Source organism: Triturus cristatus, chromosome 12 (assembly GCF_964204655.1).
Source record: "Triturus cristatus chromosome 12, aTriCri1.1, whole genome shotgun sequence".
Lineage (NCBI taxonomy): Eukaryota > Metazoa > Chordata > Amphibia > Caudata > Salamandridae > Triturus > Triturus cristatus.
In genome coordinates this window covers 726,405,484-726,426,819 of record NC_140595.1, presented here as the reverse complement: position 1 = coordinate 726,426,819, position 21,336 = coordinate 726,405,484, and the positions used below count along the sequence as shown (strand labels likewise).

Below are 21,336 nucleotides of genomic sequence, written 5' to 3'. Positions count from 1 at the left end.
TACCTATTGTTGGTTCTAAAATAAAACAACAATATCTTTTGTATGCAAACCAATGGCCTAGAGTTCAGTTCTTGAGTGTGTGAGACCATTTGCTGACTGAGTGTGTACAACAAATGTTTTACACTGTACTCTGATACTGCCTTACTGCTCGGCAAGCTACCACTTTAGAGAGTAAGGTTATATCTAACTTTAGCCTCTGCCAAACCTCTGGGGACTGGGGACTCTGTGCACACTGTACCTATTTGGGAACAGTATATACAGAGCCACTTTCTCACAGTAGTGATAAAGTGATTAGAGTCCTAAGGCCAACATAAAGATACAGCAAAACGTGAGGTCAAAAGCAAAAAGGTTGCTGGTAGGCCACCTTAAGGATGCCAGGTCTACCAAAAACTGAACTAAGGATAACATGAGTAAAACATCAGGTTTCTCTACTGCATTTGGTGAGACAAGTGGGCCTTCTTTTATCTTCCATTCAAGCAATCTTTGACAGACCCCTTTATTATAGAGCTTTTCAAGGATTAAAGATAAGGCACTTACAAAGGAGTCCCAAATACTCAGAGATGGTTGACTTCTGTAATATGGGTCGTAGACTAAAAGCAGCGCAAAAACAGAGTGCAACAGGGTCCAAAAAACTTGAGTGCCACAAGGGAGTTTGAATGCAAGCGTATCCTTTTACAGATCCAGAGATGTACTCATGCAATTTTTGTTTTTAGGACAGAACGTGCATGATGAAAAAAACATTGTTTTTAAAAAGCGCATTGCAGAATATCAGTACTTTGATGTGGGAAAACTTCAAAACTTTCAAACAAAATATTTGTAGGCAGCTTACAGCAAGTTGTTGTGGCCGAGTGGTTAAGGCGATGGACTCGAAATCCATTGGGGTATCCCCGCGCAGGTTCGAATCCTGCCAACAACGAGAATCTTTTTATTATCGGCTACAATTTCAGAAGTTAACCTTTAGTATTTCTTCCATTTCAGTTTTATAAATAGGTGGCTTATTTTTGTGTCACTATTGCCTCTCCACATATTTGTTATCGCTACCTCTTTTATTTCTTTGCTACACCTCATTCCTACTTTAGCACTGGTGTAAACGCTTCAAATTATTATACCGTTGCTCTCTCATTCATACCTGCACATGCACTTGAAAGTTACTTTACCAATAAAAGACGCAAAGAGAGAAATAGAACAAAAGTGCTGGCTGGATTGGCAAACACACTTCATAAAACTGCATTTTCTTTTTTATTCTCCCCCGTGTTACATGCTTAACCTCCCCATGTGTAATTTCTCTTAACCTGCTGTCCCAGGAAGAGAATTTCATCTACTGGCTCTTTCTGTGTTTTTTTCCCTAGTCTGTCTTTCCCATTTCTTAGCTGTGTAACTGTTCCTTTACGCGCTCTATTTAAACGCCATCAATCTCATTTGAGCTCCTTGCTCCCGCTTCTGTTTTCTCCACCTCTCATACTGCCAGTTCTCTCTTTCTCTGTGGTTGGTGGCTACTTTCCTGAGCTTCCGAAGCCACGTGGTTCCTGCCTCTTGTTGTCAGACTTGAATTGGAAAAGGAACTATATTAACAAGCCTTTACCACTCACACACGGCGGAAGTTTATACTTTAATTCAGTGAGCTAAGAAAAGCGTGTTGTGGGTCCCCTACGAGCCATGGTGCTTGCTTCATCATGATTTGGCACCAGTCATTAGCCGCAGCTCTGCTAATGAGCCACTGAGGTCAGTTTCAATATTTACTCAAAAACATAACCATGCAGCCCACCCCTCAACTGTGTATTTATCTTGCTTTTCTGCTGTTCGTGTGATTAGCTGGGAGGAGCTCACGGCGACATCCTCCCTATAAAAGTGTAGATGGATCACTCTCTAACTCTTTCTTGCTTCACATACAAATGGCTTGAAAGGTGCAGGGAAGATGCAGGTCTAATAGACAGAATAGAAGGTCTGTGCCAGGTGGGTTTCTCTGCATTGGTGTCCCATCACAGGTCCGCAAGTGTAATGTGTGATCTTTGACTCCTGGCATTTCACAAGCAGGCGGCCAGGAAACGGTTTCAGCCTATCAACCACTGAGGAGACGCAGCCTCTGAATGAGGAATGAGGAAGCAATGAATACATCCAGCCTATCACAGGAACAGCCCTGAGTGTTCCGAATTATAAATTCTCCATGTCACTGTATGTCGTTGAGCCCAAGTAGCTCGCCGTGATCGTATAGTGGTTAGTACTCTGCGTTGTGGCCGCAGCAACCTCGGTTCGAATCCGAGTCACGGCATTGTGGTTGGCAATGTCACGGCAGTTGGGTGTTAATTTTACAGAATTAGCAAATGTACCAGTGGTTTTTGTAAAATGTCTATTAAAAACAGATCCTTTCAAATATTTAAACCATCTAACAACAAATGATTTAAACTCGCATGATTATAAGCTGTAGCTATAATGTATTTACTTACATAAATTATCGTTCTTGAACCTATTGGGGGTGGAGGGGGAGCGGAGCTCACCCCCCAGGTGCAGTTGAGTGACCTGTGTTGTGGCTCTCTAGAGGGAAGGCACAAATTTTGCTGTCACCCAGCCCAATCCAGACGTGTATTGGGGCCAGGTTTCAGGCAAATAGAGCAGTAAGTGCAGAGACATGTTCACTCTCTAAAAGTGGCATTTCTAAAATAGTAAAGTTAAATCCAACCTCACCAGTAAGTAGGATTTTAAATAAATAAATAAAGCTACTCCTCTCTGATATGGAATTACCAAATAAAAAGTATAGGGGAATACACAGAGCTAACCTATGAGAGGGGTAGACCTCACAGTAGTGAAAAATGAAATAGACTGTTTGGTACTTACAGGACACGCGAACCACCAAAGTACATATCTTATGTTTTACTTACATAGCATCATGCACCTAGGACTACCTAGGGCCTACCTTAGGTGTAAATTATATGTAATAAAAGGGGAGTTTAAGGCTTGGCAAGTAGGCTGGGACTCCCCTGGGAGACCCCTGAGTCTATGCCCAGAACCATAACTCTGCCAGTCGAGTACTTACCTAAAAGCCGATAACTCACTTTTCTTCCATAGGCTAACATTGAGTGGTTTCACTTGGAAATTCTTCTAAGTGGTGTGGAGTTTTGGAACTTTAAAATATTCATCTAAAATCAGCCGAACAACGAATTCTGATTTACTCACCTGTTATCAGGAGAGACCTCAGTGCTGCATCTTGGAGCTCGGTACTGACCCTGAAAAGTAATTTTAACCGTACTTACCAGTAACTCGAATTTCCTTCCATGGGATATCATTGCCTGCTTTTTGCTGAAAATTTTCTAAGTGTCGATTTTTGAAACTTACAAATATTCTTTAAAAATCGTACCAACTGTGAAAACGTAATTGTTTACCTGTTTTAGATAGATGTCCCAGTACTGAGCCTAGGAGCCCAGCACTGGATTACAAAAGTAACGAGAACGTACTTTACCCGTAACTTGAATTTTCTTCCATAGGAAACCATTGACTGTTTTTCTGTGAAATTTCTTCTAAGTGTCGATTTTGCAAACATGTAAATATTCCTTAAAAATCGCCTGTATAACTTAAACGCAGTTTCTCAACTGCTTACAGGTGGTACAGTAGTGCTGGATCTAGGATCCAACACTGACCTAGAAAACGTAACCATAACCCCACTTACCTGCTAAGTGAATTTCCTTCCATAGGATAACATTGGTAATTTGATCAGCAAAAGTTTCTAAGTGTCAACTTTTAAAATAGCAAAATATTGCTTAAAAATCACAACAGTAACTAAAACGAATTTACTCACTTGTTTCCAAGAACTGTCCCAGGACTGAATCTAGGATCCAGTCCTGGATTTAGAAAAGTAATCCTGAAAGTAATTAATTGCATATAACTTAAAATTCCCATTGAGCTCAATGTATTATTGTGATTCAAATTGTGTTGCCTATTGCAATAAACTGTAACTATGACCTGCAAAAGTCAATTGCCTATTGCAAAGTATTTAACTAAAGCATCTCATTCTGAGAAAGTATATTTTGATACCTATTGGTGGTTCTAAAATAAAACAACAATATCTTTTGTATGCAAACCAATGGCCTAGAGTTCAGTTCTTGAGTGTGTGAGACCATTTGCTGACTGAGTGTGTACAACAAATGTTTTACACTGTACTCTGATACTGCCTTACTGCTCGGCAAGCTACCACTTTAGAGAGTAAGGTTATATCTAACTTTAGCCTCTGCCAAACCTCTGGGGACTGGGGACTCTGTGCACACTGTACCTATTTGGGAACAGTATATACAGAGCCACTTTCTCACAGTAGTGATAAAGTGATTAGAGTCCTACGGCCAACATAAAGATACAGCAAAACGTGAGGTGAAAAGCAAAAAGGTTGCTGGTAGGCCACCTTAAGGATGCCAGGTCTAACAAAAACTGAACTAAGGATAACATGAGTAAAACATCAGGTTTCTCTACTGCATTTGGTGAGACAAGTGGGCCTTCTTTTATCTTCCATTCAAGCAATCTTTGACACACCCCTTTATTATAGAGCTTTTCAAGGATTAAAGATAAGGCACTTACAAAGGAGTCCCAAATAATCAGAGATGGTTGACTTCTGTAATATGGGTCGTAGACTAAAAGCAGCACAAAAACAGAGTGCAACAGGGTCCAAAAAACTTGAGTGCCACAAGAGAGTTTGAATGCAAGCGTATCCTTTTACAGATCCAGAGATATACTCATGCAATTTTTATTTTTAGGACAGAACGTGCATGATGAAAAAAACATTGTTTTTAAAAAGCGCATTGCAGAATATCAGTACTTTGATGTGGGAAAACTTCAAAACTTTCAAACAAAATATTTGTAGGCAGCTTACAGCAAGTTGTTGTGGCCGAGTGGTTAAGGCGATGGACTAGAAATCCATTGGGGTATCCCCGCGCAGGTTCGAATCCTGCCAACAACGAGAATCTTTTTATTATCGGCTACAATTTCAGAAGGTAACCTTTAGTATTTCTTCCATTTCAGTTTTATAAATAGGTGGCTTATTTTTGTGTCACTATTGCCTCTCCACATATTTGTTATCGCTACCTCTTTCATGTCTTTGCTACACCTCATTCCTACTTTAGCACTGGTGTAAACGCTTCAAATTATTATACCGTTGCTCTCTCATTCATACCTGCGCATGCACTTGAAAGTTACTTTACCAATAAAAGACGCAAAGAGAGAAATAGAACAAAAGTGCTGGCTGGATTGGCAAACACACTTCATAAAACTGCATTTTCTTTTTTATTCTCCCCCGTGTTACATGCTTAACCTCCCCATGTGTAATTTCTCTTAACCTGCTGTCCCAGGAAGAGAATTTCATGTACAGGCTCTTTCTGTGTTTTTTTCCCTAGTCTGCCTTTCCCATTTCTTAGCTGTGTAACTGTTCCTTTACGCGCTCTATTTAAACGCCATCAATCTCATTTGAGCTCCTTGCTCCCGCTTCTGTTTTCTCCACCTCTCATACTGCCAGTTCTCTCTTTCTCTGTGGTTGGTGGCTACTTTCCTGAGCTTCCGAAGCCACGTGGTTCCTGCCTCTTGTTGTCAGACTTGAATTGGAAAAGGAACTATATTAACAAGCCTTTACCACTCACACACGGCGGAAGTTTATACTTTAATTCAGTGAGCTAAGAAAAGCGTGTTGTGGGTCCCCTACGAGCCATGGTGCTTGCTTCATCATGATTTGGCACCAGTCATTAGCCGCAGCTCTGCTAATGAGCCACTGAGGTCAGTTTCAATATTTACTCAAAAACATAACCATGCAGCCCACCCCTCAACTGTGTATTTATCTTGCTTTTCTGCTGTTCGTGTGATTAGCTGGGAGGAGCTCACGGCGACATCCTCCCTATAAAAGTGTAGATGGATCACTCTCTAACTCTTTCTTGCTTCACATACAAATGGCTTGAAAGGTGCAGGGAAGATGCAGGTCTAATAGACAGAATAGAAGGTCTGTGCCAGGTGGGTTTCTCTGCATTGGTGTCCCATCACAGGTCCGCAAGTGTAATGTGTGATCTTTGACTCCTGGCATTTCACAAGCAGGCGGCCAGGAAACGGTTTCAGCCTATCAACCACTGAGGAGACGCAGCCTCTGAATGAGGAAGCAATGAATACATCCAGCCTATCACAGGAATAGCCCTGAGTGTTCCGAATTATAAATTCTCCATGTCACTATATGTCGTTGAGCCCAAGTAGCTCGCCGTGATCGTATAGTAGTTAGTACTCTGCGTTGTGGCCGCAGCAACCTTGGTTCGAATCCGAGTCACGGCATTGTGGTTGGCAATGTCACGGCAGTTGCGTGTCAATTTTACAGAATTAGCAAATGTACCAGTGGTTTTTGTAAAATGTCTATTAAAAACAGATCCTTTCAAATATTTAAACCATCTAACAACAAATGATTTAAACTCGCATGATTATAAGCTGTAGCTATAATGTATTTACTTACATAAATTATCGTTCTTGAACCTATTGGGGGTGGAGGGGGAGTGGAGCTCACCCCCCAGGTGCAGTTGAGTGACCTGTGTTGTGGCTCTCTAGAGGGAAGGCACAAATTTTGCTGTCACCCAGCCCAATCCAGACGTGTATTGGGGCCAGGTTTCAGGCAAATAGAGCAGTAAGTGCAGAGAAATGTTCACTCTCTAAAAGTGGCATTTCTAAAATAGTAAAGTTAAATCCAACCTCACCAGTAAGTAGGATTTTCAATAAATAAATAAAGCTACTCCTCTCCGATATGGAATTACCAAATAAAAAGTATAGGGGAATACACAGAGCTAACCTATGAGAGGGGTAGACCTCACAGTAGTGAAAAATGAAATAGACTGTTTGGTACTTACAGGACACGCGAACCACCAAATTACATATCTTATTTTTTACTTACATAGCATCATGCACCTAGGACTACCTAGGGCCTACCTTAGGTGTAAATTATATGTAATAAAAGGGGAGTTTAAGGCTTGGCAAGTAGGCTGGGACTCCCCTGGGAGACCCCTGAGTCTATGCCCAGAACCATAACTCTGCCAGTCGAGTACTTACCTAAAAGCCGATAACTCACTTTTCTTCCATAGGCTAAAATTTCGTTGTTTCACTTGGAAATTCTTCTAAGTGGTGTGGAGTTTTGGAACTTTAAAATATTCATCTAAAATCAGCCGAACAACGAATTCTGATTTACTCACCTGTTATCAGGAGAGACCTCAGTGCTGCATCTTGGAGCTCAGTACTGACCCTGAAAAGTAATTTTAACCGTACTTACCAGTAACTCGAATTTCCTTCCATGGGATATCATTGCCTGCTTTTTGCTGAAAATTTTCTAAGTGTCGATTTTTGAAACTTACAAATATTCTTTAAAAATCGTACCAACTGTGAAAACGTAATTGTTTACCTGTTTTAGATAGATGTCCCAGTACTGAGCCTAGGAGCCCAGCACTGGATTACAAAAGTAACGAGAATGTACTGTACCCGTAACTTGAATTTTCTTCCATAGGAAACCATTGACTGTTTTTCTGTGAAATTTCTTCTAAGTGTCGATTTTGCAAACATGTAAATATTCCTTAAAAATCGCCTGTATAACTTAAACGCAGTTTCTCACCTGCTTACAGGTGGTACAGTAGTGGTGGATCTAGGATCCAACACTGACCTAGAAAAAGGAACCATAACCCCACTTACCTGCTAAGTGAATTTCCTTCCATAGGATAACATTGGTAATTTGATCAGCAAAAGTTTCTAAGTGTCAACTTGTAAAATAGCAAAATATTGCTTAAAAATCACAACAGTAACTAAAACGAATTTACTCACTTGTTTCCAAGAACTGTCCCAGGACTGAATCTAGGATCCAGTCCTGGATTTAGGAAAGTAATCCTGAAAGTAATTAATTGCATATAACTTAAAATTCCCATTGAGCTCAATGTATTATTGTGATTCAAATTGTGTTGCCTATTGCAATAAACTGTAACTATGACCTGCAAAAGTCAATTGCCTATTGCAAAGTATTTAACTAAAGCATCTCATTCTGAGAAAGTATATTTTGATACCTATTGTTGGTTCTAAAATAAAACAACAATATCTTTTGTATGCAAACCAATGGCCTAGAGTTCAGTTCTTGAGTGTGTGAGACCATTTGCTGACTGAGTGTGTACAACAAATGTTTTACACTGTACTCTGATACTGCCTTACTGCTCGGCAAGCTACCACTTTAGAGAGTAAGGTTATATCTAACTTTAGCCTCTGCCAAACCTCTGGGGACTGGGGACTCTGTGCACACTGTACCTATTTGGGAACAGTATATACAGAGCCACTTTCTCACAGTAGTGATAAAGTGATTAGAGTCCTAAGGCCAACATAAAGATACAGCAAAACGTGAGGTGAAAAGCAAAAAGGTTGCTGGTAGGCCACCTTAAGGATGCCAGGTCTACCAAAAACTGAACTAAGGATAACATGAGTAAAACATCAGGTTTCTCTACTGCATTTGGTGAGACAAGTGGGCCTTCTTTTATCTTCCATTCAAGCAATCTTTGACAGACCCCTTTATTATAGAGCTTTTCAAGGATTAAAGATAAGGCACTTACAAAGGAGTCCCAAATACTCAGAGATGGTTGACTTCTGTAATATGGGTCGTAGACTAAAAGCAGCGCAAAAACAGAGTGCAACAGGGTCCAAAAAACTTGAGTGCCACAAGGGAGTTTGAATGCAAGCGTATCCTTTTACAGATCCAGAGATGTACTCATGCAATTTTTGTTTTTAGGACAGAACGTGCATGATGAAAAAAACATTGTTTTTAAAAAGCGCATTGCAGAATATCAGTACTTTGATGTGGGAAAACTTCAAAACTTTCAAACAAAATATTTGTAGGCAGCTTACAGCAAGTTGTTGTGGCCGAGTGGTTAAGGCGATGGACTCGAAATGCATTGGGGTATCCCCGCGCAGGTTCGAATCCTGCCAACAACGAGAATCTTTTTATTATCGGCTACAATTTCAGAAGTTAACCTTTAGTATTTCTTCCATTTCAGTTTTATAAATAGGTGGCTTATTTTTGTGTCACTATTGCCTCTCCACATATTTGTTATCGCTACCTCTTTCATTTCTTTGCTACACCTCATTCCTACTTTAGCACTGGTGTAAACGCTTCAAATTATTATACCGTTGCTCTCTCATTCATACCTGCGCATGCACTTGAAAGTTACTTTACCAATAAAAGACGCAAAGAGAGAAATAGAACAAAAGTGCTGGCTGGATTGGCAAACACACTTCATAAAACTGCATTTTCTTTTTTATTCTCCCCCGTGTTACATGCTTAACCTCCCCATGTGTAATTTCTCTTAACCTGCTGTCCCAGGAAGAGAATTTCATCTACTGGCTCTTTCTGTGTTTTTTTCCCTAGTCTGTCTTTCCCATTTCTTAGCTGTGTAACTGTTCCTTTACGCGCTCTATTTAAACGCCATCAATCTCATTTGAGCTCCTTGCTCCCGCTTCTGTTTTCTCCACCTCTCATACTGCCAGTTCTCTCTTTCTCTGTGGTTGGTGGCTACTTTCCTGAGCTTCCGAAGCCACGTGGTTCCTGCCTCTTGTTGTCAGACTTGAATTGGAAAAGGAACTATATTAACAAGCCTTTACCACTCACACACGGCGGAAGTTTATACTTTAATTCAGTGAGCTAAGAAAAGCGTGTTGTGGGTCCCCTACGAGCCATGGTGCTTGCTTCATCATGATTTGGCACCAGTCATTAGCCGCAGCTCTGCTAATGAGCCACTGAGGTCAGTTTCAATATTTACTCAAAAACATAACCATGCAGCCCACCCCTCAACTGTGTATTTATCTTGCTTTTCTGCTGTTCGTGTGATTAGCTGGGAGGAGCTCACGGCGACATCCTCCCTATAAAAGTGTAGATGGATCACTCTCTAACTCTTTCTTGCTTCACATACAAATGGCTTGAAAGGTGCAGGGAAGATGCAGGTCTAATAGACAGAATAGAAGGTCTGTGCCAGGTGGGTTTCTCTGCATTGGTGTCCCATCACAGGTCCGCAAGTGTAATGTGTGATCTTTGACTCCTGGCATTTCACAAGCAGGCGGCCAGGAAACGGTTTCAGCCTATCAACCACTGAGGAGACGCAGCCTCTGAATGAGGAATGAGGAAGCAATGAATACATCCAGCCTATCACAGGAATAGCCCTGAGTGTTCCGAATTATAAATTCTCCATGTCCCTGTATGTCGTTGTGCCCAAGTAGCTCGCCGTGATCGTATAGTGGTTAGTACTCTGCGTTGTGGCCGCAGCAACCTCGGTTTGAATCCGAGTCACGGCATTGTGGTTGGCAATGTCACGGCAGTTGGGTGTTAATTTTACAGAATTAGCAAATGTGCCAGTGGTTTTTGTAAAATGTCTATTAAAAACAGATCCTTTCAAATATTTAAACCATCTAACAACAAATGATTTAAACTCGCATGATTATAAGCTGTAGCTATAATGTATTTACTTACATAAATTATCGTTCTTGAACCTATTGGGGGTGGAGGGGGAGCGGAGCTCACCCCCCAGGTGCAGTTGAGTGACCTGTGTTGTGGCTCTCTAGAGGGAAGGCACAAATTTTGCTGTCACCCAGCCCAATCCAGACGTGTATTGGGGCCAGGTTTCAGGCAAATAGAGCAGTAAGTGCAGAGACATGTTCACTCTCTAAAAGTGGCATTTCTAAAATAGTAAAGTTAAATCCAACCTCACCAGTAAGTAGGACTTTCAATAAATAAATAAAGCTACTCCTCTCCGATATGGAATTAACAAATAAAAAGTATAGGGGAATACACAGAGCTAACCTATGAGAGGGGTAGACCTCACAGTAGTGAAAAATGAAATAGACTGTTTGGTACTTACAGGACACGCGAACCACCAAAGTACATATCTTATTTTTTACTTACATAGCATCATGCACCTAGGACTACCTAGGGCCTACCTTAGGTGTAAATTATATGTAATAAAAGGGGAGTTTAAGGCTTGGCAAGTAGGCTGGGACTCCCCTGGGAGACCCCTGAGTCTATGCCCAGAACCATAACTCTGCCAGTCGAGTACTTACCTAAAAGCCGATAACTCACTTTTCTTCCATAGGCTAAAATTTCGTTGTTTCACTTGGAAATTCTTCTAAGTGGTGTGGAGTTTTGGAACTTTAAAATATTCATCTAAAATCAGCCGAACAACGAATTCTGATTTACTCACCTGTTATCAGGAGAGACCTCAGTGCTGCATCTTGGAGCTCAGTACTGACCCTGAAAAGTAATTTTAACCGTACTTACCAGTAACTCGAATTTCCTTCCATGGGATATCATTGCCTGCTTTTTGCTGAAAATTTTCTAAGTGTCGATTTTTGAAACTTACAAATATTCTTTAAAAATCGTACCAACTGTGAAAACGTAATTGTTTACCTGTTTTAGATAGATGTCCCAGTACTGAGCCTAGGAGCCCAGCACTGGATTACAAAAGTAACGAGAACGTACTTTACCCGTAACTTGAATTTTCTTCCATAGGAAACCATTGACTGTTTTTCTGTGAAATTTCTTCTAAGTGTCGATTTTGCAAACATGTAAATATTCCTTAAAAATCGCCTGTATAACTTAAACGCAGTTTCTCAACTGCTTACAGGTGGTACAGTAGTGCTGGATCTAGGATCCAACACTGACCTAGAAAACGTAACCATAACCCCACTTACCTGCTAAGTGAATTTCCTTCCATAGGATAACATTGGTAATTTGATCAGCAAAAGTTTCTAAGTGTCAACTTTTAAAATAGCAAAATATTGCTTAAAAATCACAACAGTAACTAAAACGAATTTACTCACTTGTTTCCAAGAACTGTCCCAGGACTGAATCTAGGATCCAGTCCTGGATTTAGAAAAGTAATCCTGAAAGTAATTAATTGCATATAACTTAAAATTCCCATTGAGCTCAATGTATTATTGTGATTCAAATTGTGTTGCCTATTGCAATAAACTGTAACTATGACCTGCAAAAGTCAATTGCCTATTGCAAAGTATTTAACTAAAGCATCTCATTCTGAGAAAGTATATTTTGATACCTATTGTTGGTTCTAAAATAAAACAACAATATCTTTTGTATTCAAACCAATGGCCTAGAGTTCAGTTCTTGAGTGTGTGAGACCATTTGCTGACTGAGTGTGTACAACAAATGTTTTACACTGTACTCTGATACTGCCTTACTGCTCGGCAAGCTACCACTTTAGAGAGTAAGGTTATATCTAACTTTAGCCTCTGCCAAACCTCTGGGGACTGGGGACTCTGTGCACACTGTACCTATTTGGGAACAGTATATACAGAGCCACTTTCTCACAGTAGTGATAAAGTGATTAGAGTCCTAAGGCCAACGTAAAGATACAGCAAAACGTGAGGTGAAAAGCAAAAAGGTTGCTGGTAGGCCACCTTAAGGATGCCAGGTCTAACAAAAACTGAACTAAGGATAACATGAGTAAAACATCAGGTTTCTCTACTGCATTTGGTGAGACAAGTGGGCCTTCTTTTATCTTCCATTCAAGCAATCTTTGACAGACCCCTTTATTATAGAGCTTTTCAAGGATTAAAGATAAGGCACTTACAAAGGAGTCCCAAATAATCAGAGATGGTTGACTTCTGTAATATGGGTCGTAGACTAAAAGCAGCACAAAAACAGAGTGCAACAGGGTCCAAAAAACTTGAGTGCCACAAGAGAGTTTGAATGCAAGCGTATCCTTTTACAGATCCAGAGATATACTCATGCAATTTTTCTTTTTAGGACAGAACGTGCATGATGAAAAAAACATTGTTTTTAAAAAGCGCATTGCAGAATATCAGTACTTTGATGTGGGAAAACTTCAAAACTTTCAAACAAAATATTTGTAGGCAGCTTACAGCAAGTTGTTGTGGCCGAGTGGTTAAGGCGATGGACTAGAAATCCATTGGGGTATCCCCGCGCAGGTTCGAATCCTGCCAACAACGAGAATTTTTTTATTATCGGCTACAATTTCAGAAGTTAACCTTTAGTATTTCTTCCATTTCAGTGTTATAAATAGGTGGCTTATTTTTGTGTCACTATTGCCTCTCCACATATTTGTTATCACTACCTCTTTCATGTCTTTGCTACACCTCATTCCTACTTTAGCACTGGTGTAAACGCTTCAAATTATTATACGGTTGCTCTCTCATTCATACCTGTGCATGCACTTGAAAGTTACTTTACCAATAAAAGACGCAAAGAGAGAAATAGAACAAAAGTGCTGGCTGGATTGGCAAACACACTTCATAAAACTGCATTTTCTTTTTTATTCTCCCCCGTGTTACATGCTTAACCTCCCCATGTGTAATTTCTCTTAACCTGCTGTCCCAGGAAGAGAATTTCATGTACAGGCTCTTTCTGTGTTTTTTTCCCTAGTCTGTCTTTCCCATTTCTTAGCTGTGTAACTGTTCCTTTACGCGCTCTATTTAAACGCCATCAATCTCATTTGAGCTCCTTGCTCCCGCTTCTGTTTTCTCCACCTCTCATACTGCCAGTTCTCTCTTTCTCTGTGGTTGGTGGCTACTTTCCTGAGCTTCCGAAGCCACGTGGTTCCTGCCTCTTGTTGTCAGACTTGAATTGGAAAAGGAACCATATTAACAAGCCTTTACCACTCACACACGGCGGAAGTTTATACTTTAATTCAGTGAGCTAAGAAAAGCGTGTTGTGGGTCCCCTACGAGCCATTGTGCTTGCTTCATCATCATTTGGCACCAGTCATTAGCCGCAGCTCTGCTAATGAGCCACTGAGGTCAGTTTCAATATTTACTCAAAAACATAACCATGCAGCCCACCCCTCAACTGTGTATTTATCTTGCTTTTCTGCTGTTCGTGTGATTAGCTGGGAGGAGCTCACGGCGACATCCTCCCTATAAAAGGGTAGATGGATCACTCTCTAACTCTTTCTTGCTTCACATACAAATGGCTTGAAAGGTGCAGGGAAGATGCAGGTCTAATAGACAGAATAGAAGGCCTGTGCCAGGTGGGTTTCTCTGCATTGGTGTCCCATCACAGGTCTGCAAGTGTAATGTGTGATCTTTGACTCCTGGCATTTCACAAGCAGGCGGCCAGGAAACGGTTTCAGCCTATCAACCACCGAGGAGACGCAGCCTCTGAATGAGGAATGAGGAAGCAATGAATACATCCAGCCTATCACAGGAACAGCCCTGAGTGTTCCGAATTATAAATTCTCCATGTCATTGTATGTCGTTGAGCCCAAGTAGCTCGCCGTGATCGTATAGTGGTTAGTACTCTGCGTTGTGGCCGCAGCAACCTCGGTTCGAATCCGAGTCACGGCATTGTGGTTGGCAATGTCACGTTAGTTGGGTGTTAATTTTACAGAATTAGCAAATGTACCAGTGGTTTTTGTAAAATGTCTATTAAAAACAGATCCTTTCAAATATTTAAACCATCTAACAACAAATGATTTAAACTCGCATGATTATAAGCTGTAGCTATAATGTATTTACTTACATAAATTATCGTTCTTGAACCTATTGGGGGTGGAGGGGGAGCGGAGCTCACCCCCCAGGTGCAGTTGAGTGACCTGTGTTGTGGCTCTCTAGAGGGAAGGCACAAATTTTGCTGTCACCCAGCTCAATCCAGACGTGTATTGGGGCCAGGTTTCAGGCAAATAGAGCAGTAAGTGCAGAGACATGTTCACTCTCTAAAAGTGGCATTTCTAAAATAGTAAAGTTAAATCCAACCTCACCAGTAAGTAGGATTTTCAATAAATAAATAAAGCTACTCCTCTCCGATATGGAATTACCAAATAAAAAGTATAGGGGAATACACAGAGCTAACCTATGAGAGGGGTAGACCTCACAGTAGTGAAAAATGAAATAGACTGTTTGGTACTTACAGGACACGCGAACCACCAAAGTACATATCTTATTTTTTACTTACATAGCATCATGCACCTAGGACTACCTAGGGCCTACCTTAGGTGTAAATTATATGTAATAAAAGGGGAGTTTAAGGCTTGGCAAGTAGGCTGGGACTCCCCTGGGAGACCCCTGAGTCTATGCCCAGAACCATAACTCTGCCAGTCGAGTACTTACCTAAAAGCCGATAACTCACTTTTCTTCCATAGGCTAACATTGAGTGGTTTCACTTGGAAATTCTTCTAAGTGGTGTGGAGTTTTGGAACTTTAAAATATTCATCTAAAATCAGCCGAACAACGAATTCTGATTTACTCACCTGTTATCAGGAGAGACCTCAGTGCTGCATCTTGGAGCTCAGTACTGACCCTGAAAAGTAATTTTAACCGTACTTACCAGTAACTCGAATTTCCTTCCATGGGATATCATTGCCTGCTTTTTGCTGAAAATTTTCTAAGTGTCGATTTTTGAAACTTACAAATATTCTTTAAAAATCGTACCAACTGTGAAAACGTAATTGTTTACCTGTTTTAGATAGATGTCCCAGTACTGAGCCTAGGAGCCCAGCACTGGATTACAAAAGTAACGAGAACGTACTTTACCCGTAACTTGAATTTTCTTCCATAGGAAACCATTGACTGTTTTTCTGTGAAATTTCTTCTAAGTGTCGATTTTGCAAACATGTAAATATTCCTTAAAAATCGCCTGTATAACTTAAACGCAGTTTCTCAACTGCTTACAGGTGGTACAGTAGTGCTGGATCTAGGATCCAACACTGACCTAGAAAACGTAACCATAACCCCACTTACCTGCTAAGTGAATTTCCTTCCATAGGATAACATTGGTAATTTGATCAGCAAAAGTTTCTAAGTGTCAACTTTTAAAATAGCAAAATATTGCTTAAAAATCACAACAGTAACTAAAACGAATTTACTCACTTGTTTCCAAGAATTGTCCCAGGACTGAATCTAGGATCCAGTCCTGGATTTAGAAAAGTAATCCTGAAAGTAATTAATTGCATATAACTTAAAATTCCCATTGAGCTCAATGTATTATTGTGATTCAAATTGTGTTGCCTATTGCAATAAACTGTAACTATGACCTGCAAAAGTCAATTGCCTATTGCAAAGTATTTAACTAAAGCATCTCATTCTGAGAAAGTATATTTTGATACCTATTGTTGGTTCTAAAATAAAACAACAATATCTTTTGTATGCAAACCAATGGCCTAGAGTTCAGTTCTTGAGTGTGTGAGACCATTTGCTGACTGAGTGTGTACAACAAATGTTTTACACTGTACTCTGATACTGCCTTACTGCTCGGCAAGCTACCACTTTAGAGAGTAAGGTTATATCTAACTTTAGCCTCTGCCAAACCTCTGGGGACTGGGGACTCTGTGTACACTGTACCTATTTGGGAACAGTATATACAGAGCCACTTTCTCACAGTAGTGATAAAGTGATTAGAGTCCTAAGGCCAACATAAAGATACAGCAAAACGTGAGGTGAAAAGCAAAAAGGTTGCTGGTAGGCCACCTTAAGGATGCCAGGTCTACCAAAAACTGAACTAAGGATAACATGAGTAAAACATCAGGTTTCTCTACTGCATTTGGTGAGACAAGTGGGCCTTCTTTTATCTTCCATTCAAGCAATCTTTGACAGACCCCTTTATTATAGAGCTTTTCAAGGATTAAAGATAAGGCACTTACAAAGGAGTCCCAAATACTCAGAGATGGTTGACATCTGTAATATGGGTCGTAGACTAAAAGCAGCGCAAAAACAGAGTGCAACAGGGTCCAAAAAACTTGAGTGCCACAAGAGAGTTTGAATGCAAGCGTATCCTTTTACAGATCCAGAGATATACTCATGCAATTTTTGTTTTTAGGACAGAACGTGCATTATGAAAAAAACATTGTTTTTAAAAAGCGCATTGCAGAATATCAGTACTTTGATGTGGGAAAACTTCAAAAGATTCAAACAAAATATTTGTAGGCAGCTTACAGCAAGTTGTTGTGGCCGAGTGGTTAAGGCGATGGACTAGAAATCCATTGGGGTATCCCCGCGCAGGTTCGAATCCTGCCAACAACGAGAATCTTTTTATTATCGGCTACAATTTCAGAAGTTAACCTTTAGTATTTCTTCCATTTCAGTTTTATAAATAGGTGGCTTATTTTTGTGTCACTATTGCCTCTCCACATATTTGTTATCGCTACCTCTTTCATGTCTTTGCTACACCTCATTCCTACTTTAGCACTGGTGTAAACGCTTCAAATTATTATACGGTTGCTCTCTCATTCATACCTGCGCATGCACTTGAAAGTTACTTTACCAATAAAAGACGCAAAGAGAGAAATAGAACAAAAGTGCTGGCTGGATTGGCAAACACACTTCATAAAACTGCATTTTCTTTTTTATTCTCCCCCGTGTTACATGCTTAACCTCCCCATGTGTAATTTCTCTTAACCTGCTGTCCCAGGAAGAGAATTTCATGTACAGGCTCTTTCTGTGTTTTTTTCCCTAGTCTGTCTTTCCCATTTCTTAGCTGTGTAACTGTTCCTTTACGCGCTCTATTTAAACGCCATCAATCTCATTTGAGCTCCTTGCTCCCGCTTCTGTTTTCTCCACCTCTCATACTGCCAGTTCTCTCTTTCTCTGTGGTTGGTGGCTACTTTCCTGAGCTTCCGAAGCCACGTGGTTCCTGCCTCTTGTTGTCAGACTTGAATTGGAAAAGGAACCATATTAACAAGCCTTTACCACTCACACACGGCGGAAGTTTATACTTTAATTCAGTGAGCTAAGAAAAGCGTGTCGTGGGTCCCCTACGAGCCATTGTGCTTGCTTCATCATCATTTGGCACCAGTCATTAGCCGCAGCTCTGCTAATGAGCCACTGAGGTCAGTTTCAATATTTACTCAAAAACATAACCATGCAGCCCACCCCTCAACTGTGTATTTATCTTGCTTTTCTGCTGTTCGTGTGATTAGCTGGGAGGAGCTCACGGCGACATCCTCCCTATAAAAGTGTAGATGGATCACTCTCTAACTCTTTCTTGCTTCACATACAAATGGCTTGAAAGGTGCAGGGAAGATGCAGGTCTAATAGACAGAATAGAAGGCCTGTGCCAGGTGGGTTTCTCTGCATTGGTGTCCCATCACAGGTCCGCAAGTGTAATGTGTGATCTTTGACTCCTGGCATTTCACAAGCAGGCGGCCAGGAAACGGTTTCAGCCTATCAACCACTGAGGAGACGCAGCCTCTGAATGAGGAATGAGGAAGCAATGAATACATCCAGCCTATCACAGGAACAGCCCTGAGTGTTCCGAATTATAAATTCTCCATGTCATTGTATGTTGTTGAGCCCAAGTAGCTCGCCGTGATCGTATAGTGGTTAGTTCTCTGCGTTGTGGCCGCAGCAACCTCGGTTCGAATCCGAGTCACGGCATTGTGGTTGGCAATGTCACGGCAGTTGGGTGTTAATTTTACAGAATTAGCAAATGTACCAGTGGTTTTTGTAAAATGTCTATTAAAAACAGATCCTTTCAAATATTTAAACCATCTAACAACAAATGATTTAAACTCGCATGATTATAAGCTGTAGCTATAATGTATTTACTTACATAAATTATCGTTCTTGAACCTATTGGGGGTGGAGGGGGAGCGGAGCTCACCCCCCAGGTGCAGTTGAGTGACCTGTGTTGTGGCTCTCTAGAGGGAAGGCACAAATTTTGCTGTCACCCAGCCCAATCCAGACGTGTATTGGGGCCAGGTTTCAGGCAAATAGAGCAGTAAGTGCAGAGACATGTTCACTCTCTAAAAGTGGCATTTCTAAAATAGTAAAGTTAAATCCAACCTCACCAGTAAGTAGGATTTTCAATAAATAAATAAAGCTACTCCTCTCCGATATGGAATTACCAAATAAAAAGTATAGGGGAATACACAGAGCTAACCTATGAGAGGGGTAGACCTCACAGTAGTGAAAAATGAAATAGACTGTTTGGTACTTACAGGACACGCGAACCACCAAAGTACATATCTTATTTTTTACTTACATAGCATCATGCACCTAGGACTACCTAGGGCCTACCTTAGGTGTAAATTATATGTAATAAAAGGGGAGTTTAAGGCTTGGCAAGTAGGCTGGGACTCCCCTGGGAGACCCCTGAGTCTATGCCCAGAACCATAACTCTGCCAGTCGAGTACTTACCTAAAAGCCGATAACTCACTTTTCTTCCATAGGCTAACATTGAGTGGTTTCACTTGGAAATTCTTCTAAGTGGTGTGGAGTTTTGGAACTTTAAAATATTCATCTAAAATCAGCCGAACAACGAATTCTGATTTACTCACCTGTTATCAGGAGAGACCTCAGTGCTGCATCTTGGAGCTCAGTACTGACCCTGAAAAGTAATTTTAACCGTACTTACCAGTAACTCGAATTTCCTTCCATGGGATATCATTGCCTGCTTTTTGCTGAAAATTTTCTAAGTGTCGATTTTTGAAACTTACAAATATTCTTTAAAAATCGTACCAACTGTGAAAACGTAATTGTTTACCTGTTTTAGATAGATGTCCCAGTACTGAGCCTAGGAGCCCAGCACTGGATTACAAAAGTAACGAGAATGTACTTTACCCGTAACTTGAATTTTCTTCCATAGGAAACCATTGACTGTTTTTCTGTGAAATTTCTTCTAAGTGTCGATTTTGCAAACATGTAAATATTCCTTAAAAATCGCCTGTATAACTTAAACGCAGTTTCTCACCTGCTTACAGGTGGTACAGTAGTGGTGGATCTAGGATCCAACACTGACCTAGAAAAAGGAACCATAACCCCACTTACCTGCTAAGTGAATTTCCTTCCATAGGATAACATTGGTAATTTGATCAGCAAAAGTTTCTAAGTGTCAACTTGTAAAATAGCAAAATATTGCTTAAAAATCACAACAGTAACTAAAACGAATTTACTCACTTGTTTCCAAGAACTGTCCCAGGACTGAATCTAGGATCCAGTCCTGGATTTAGGAAAGTAATCCTGAAAGTAATTAATTGCATATAACTTAAAATTCCCATTGAGCTCAATGTATTATTGTGATTCAAATTGTGTTGCCTATTGCAATAAACTGTAACTATGACCTGCAAAAGTCAATTGCCTATTGCAAAGTATTTAACTAAAGCATCTCATTCTGAGAAAGTATATTTTGATACCTATTGTTGGTTCTAAAATAAAACAACAATATCTTTTGTATGCAAACCAATGGCCTAGAGTTCAGTTCTTGAGTGTGTGAGACCATTTGCTGACTGAGTGTGTACAACAAATGTTTTACACTGTACTCTGATACTGCCTTACTGCTCGGCAAGCTACCACTTTAGAGAGTAAGGTTATATCTAACTTTAGCCTCTGCCAAACCTCTGGGGACTGGGGACTCTGTGCACACTGTACCTATTTGGGAACAGTATATACAGTGCCACTTTCTCACAGTAGTGATAAAGTGATTAGAGTCCTAAGGCCAACATAAAGATACAGCAAAACGTGAGGTGAAAAGCAAAAAGGTTGCTGGTAGGCCACCTTAAGGATGCCAGGTCTAACAAAAACTGAACTAAGGATAACATGAGTAAAACATCAGGTTTCTCTACTGCATTTGGTGAGACAAGTGGGCCTTCTTTTATCTTCCATTCAAGCAATCTTTGACAGACCCCTTTATTATAGAGCTTTTCAAGGATTAAAGATAAGGCACTTACAAAGGAGTCCCAAATACTCAGAGATGGTTGACTTCTGTAATATGGGTCGTAGACTAAAAGCAGCGCAAAAACAGAGTGCAACAGGGTCCAAAAAACTTGAGTGCCACAAGGGAGTTTGAATGCAAGCGTATCCTTTTACAGATCCAGAGATGTACTCATGCAATTTTTGTTTTTAGGACAGAACGTGCATGATGAAAAAAACATTGTTTTTAAAAAGCGCATTGCAGAATATCAGTACTTTGATGTGGGAAAACTTCAAAACTTTCAAACAAAATATTTGTAGGCAGCTTACAGCAAGTTGTTGTGGCCGAGTGGTTAAGGCGATGGACTCGAAATCCATTGGGGTATCCCCGCGCAGGTTCGAATCCTGCCAACAACGAGAATCTTTTTATTATCGGCTACAATTTCAGAAGTTAACCTTTAGTATTTCTTCCATTTCAGTTTTATAAATAGGTGGCTTATTTTTGTGTCACTATTGCCTCTCCACATATTTGTTATCGCTACCTCTTTCATTTCTTTGCTACACCTCATTCCTACTTTAGCACTGGTGTAAACGCTTCAAATTATTATACCGTTGCTCTCTCATTCATACCTGCACATGCACTTGAAAGTTACTTTACCAATAAAAGACGCAAAGAGAGAAATAGAACAAAAGTGCTGGCTGGATTGGCAAACACACTTCATAAAACTG

At 40.4% G+C, this 21,336-nt stretch overlaps 8 non-coding genes across 8 annotated transcripts; all 8 read left to right on the top strand.

The window, feature by feature from the left end:
• Positions 1–834: 834 nt before the first annotated feature.
• Positions 835–916, top strand: TRNAS-CGA (transfer RNA serine (anticodon CGA)). The gene has a single exon. It is a non-coding gene; the product is annotated as a tRNA-Ser (tRNA).
• A 1,281-nt stretch (positions 917–2,197) lies between these two features.
• Positions 2,198–2,269, top strand: TRNAH-GUG (transfer RNA histidin (anticodon GUG)). The gene has a single exon. It is a non-coding gene; the product is annotated as a tRNA-His (tRNA).
• Positions 2,270–4,857: 2,588 nt separating this feature from the next.
• On the top strand, positions 4,858–4,939 carry TRNAS-AGA (transfer RNA serine (anticodon AGA)). Its single transcript has one exon. It is a non-coding gene; the product is annotated as a tRNA-Ser (tRNA).
• Positions 4,940–8,873: 3,934 nt separating this feature from the next.
• TRNAS-CGA (transfer RNA serine (anticodon CGA)) lies at positions 8,874–8,955 on the top strand. Its single transcript has one exon. It is a non-coding gene; the product is annotated as a tRNA-Ser (tRNA).
• A 3,941-nt stretch (positions 8,956–12,896) lies between these two features.
• On the top strand, positions 12,897–12,978 carry TRNAS-AGA (transfer RNA serine (anticodon AGA)). Its single transcript has one exon. It is a non-coding gene; the product is annotated as a tRNA-Ser (tRNA).
• A 1,281-nt stretch (positions 12,979–14,259) lies between these two features.
• TRNAH-GUG (transfer RNA histidin (anticodon GUG)) lies at positions 14,260–14,331 on the top strand. The gene has a single exon. It is a non-coding gene; the product is annotated as a tRNA-His (tRNA).
• A 2,588-nt stretch (positions 14,332–16,919) lies between these two features.
• Positions 16,920–17,001, top strand: TRNAS-AGA (transfer RNA serine (anticodon AGA)). Its single transcript has one exon. It is a non-coding gene; the product is annotated as a tRNA-Ser (tRNA).
• A 3,941-nt stretch (positions 17,002–20,942) lies between these two features.
• Positions 20,943–21,024, top strand: TRNAS-CGA (transfer RNA serine (anticodon CGA)). The gene has a single exon. It is a non-coding gene; the product is annotated as a tRNA-Ser (tRNA).
• Positions 21,025–21,336: the final 312 nt, after the last annotated feature.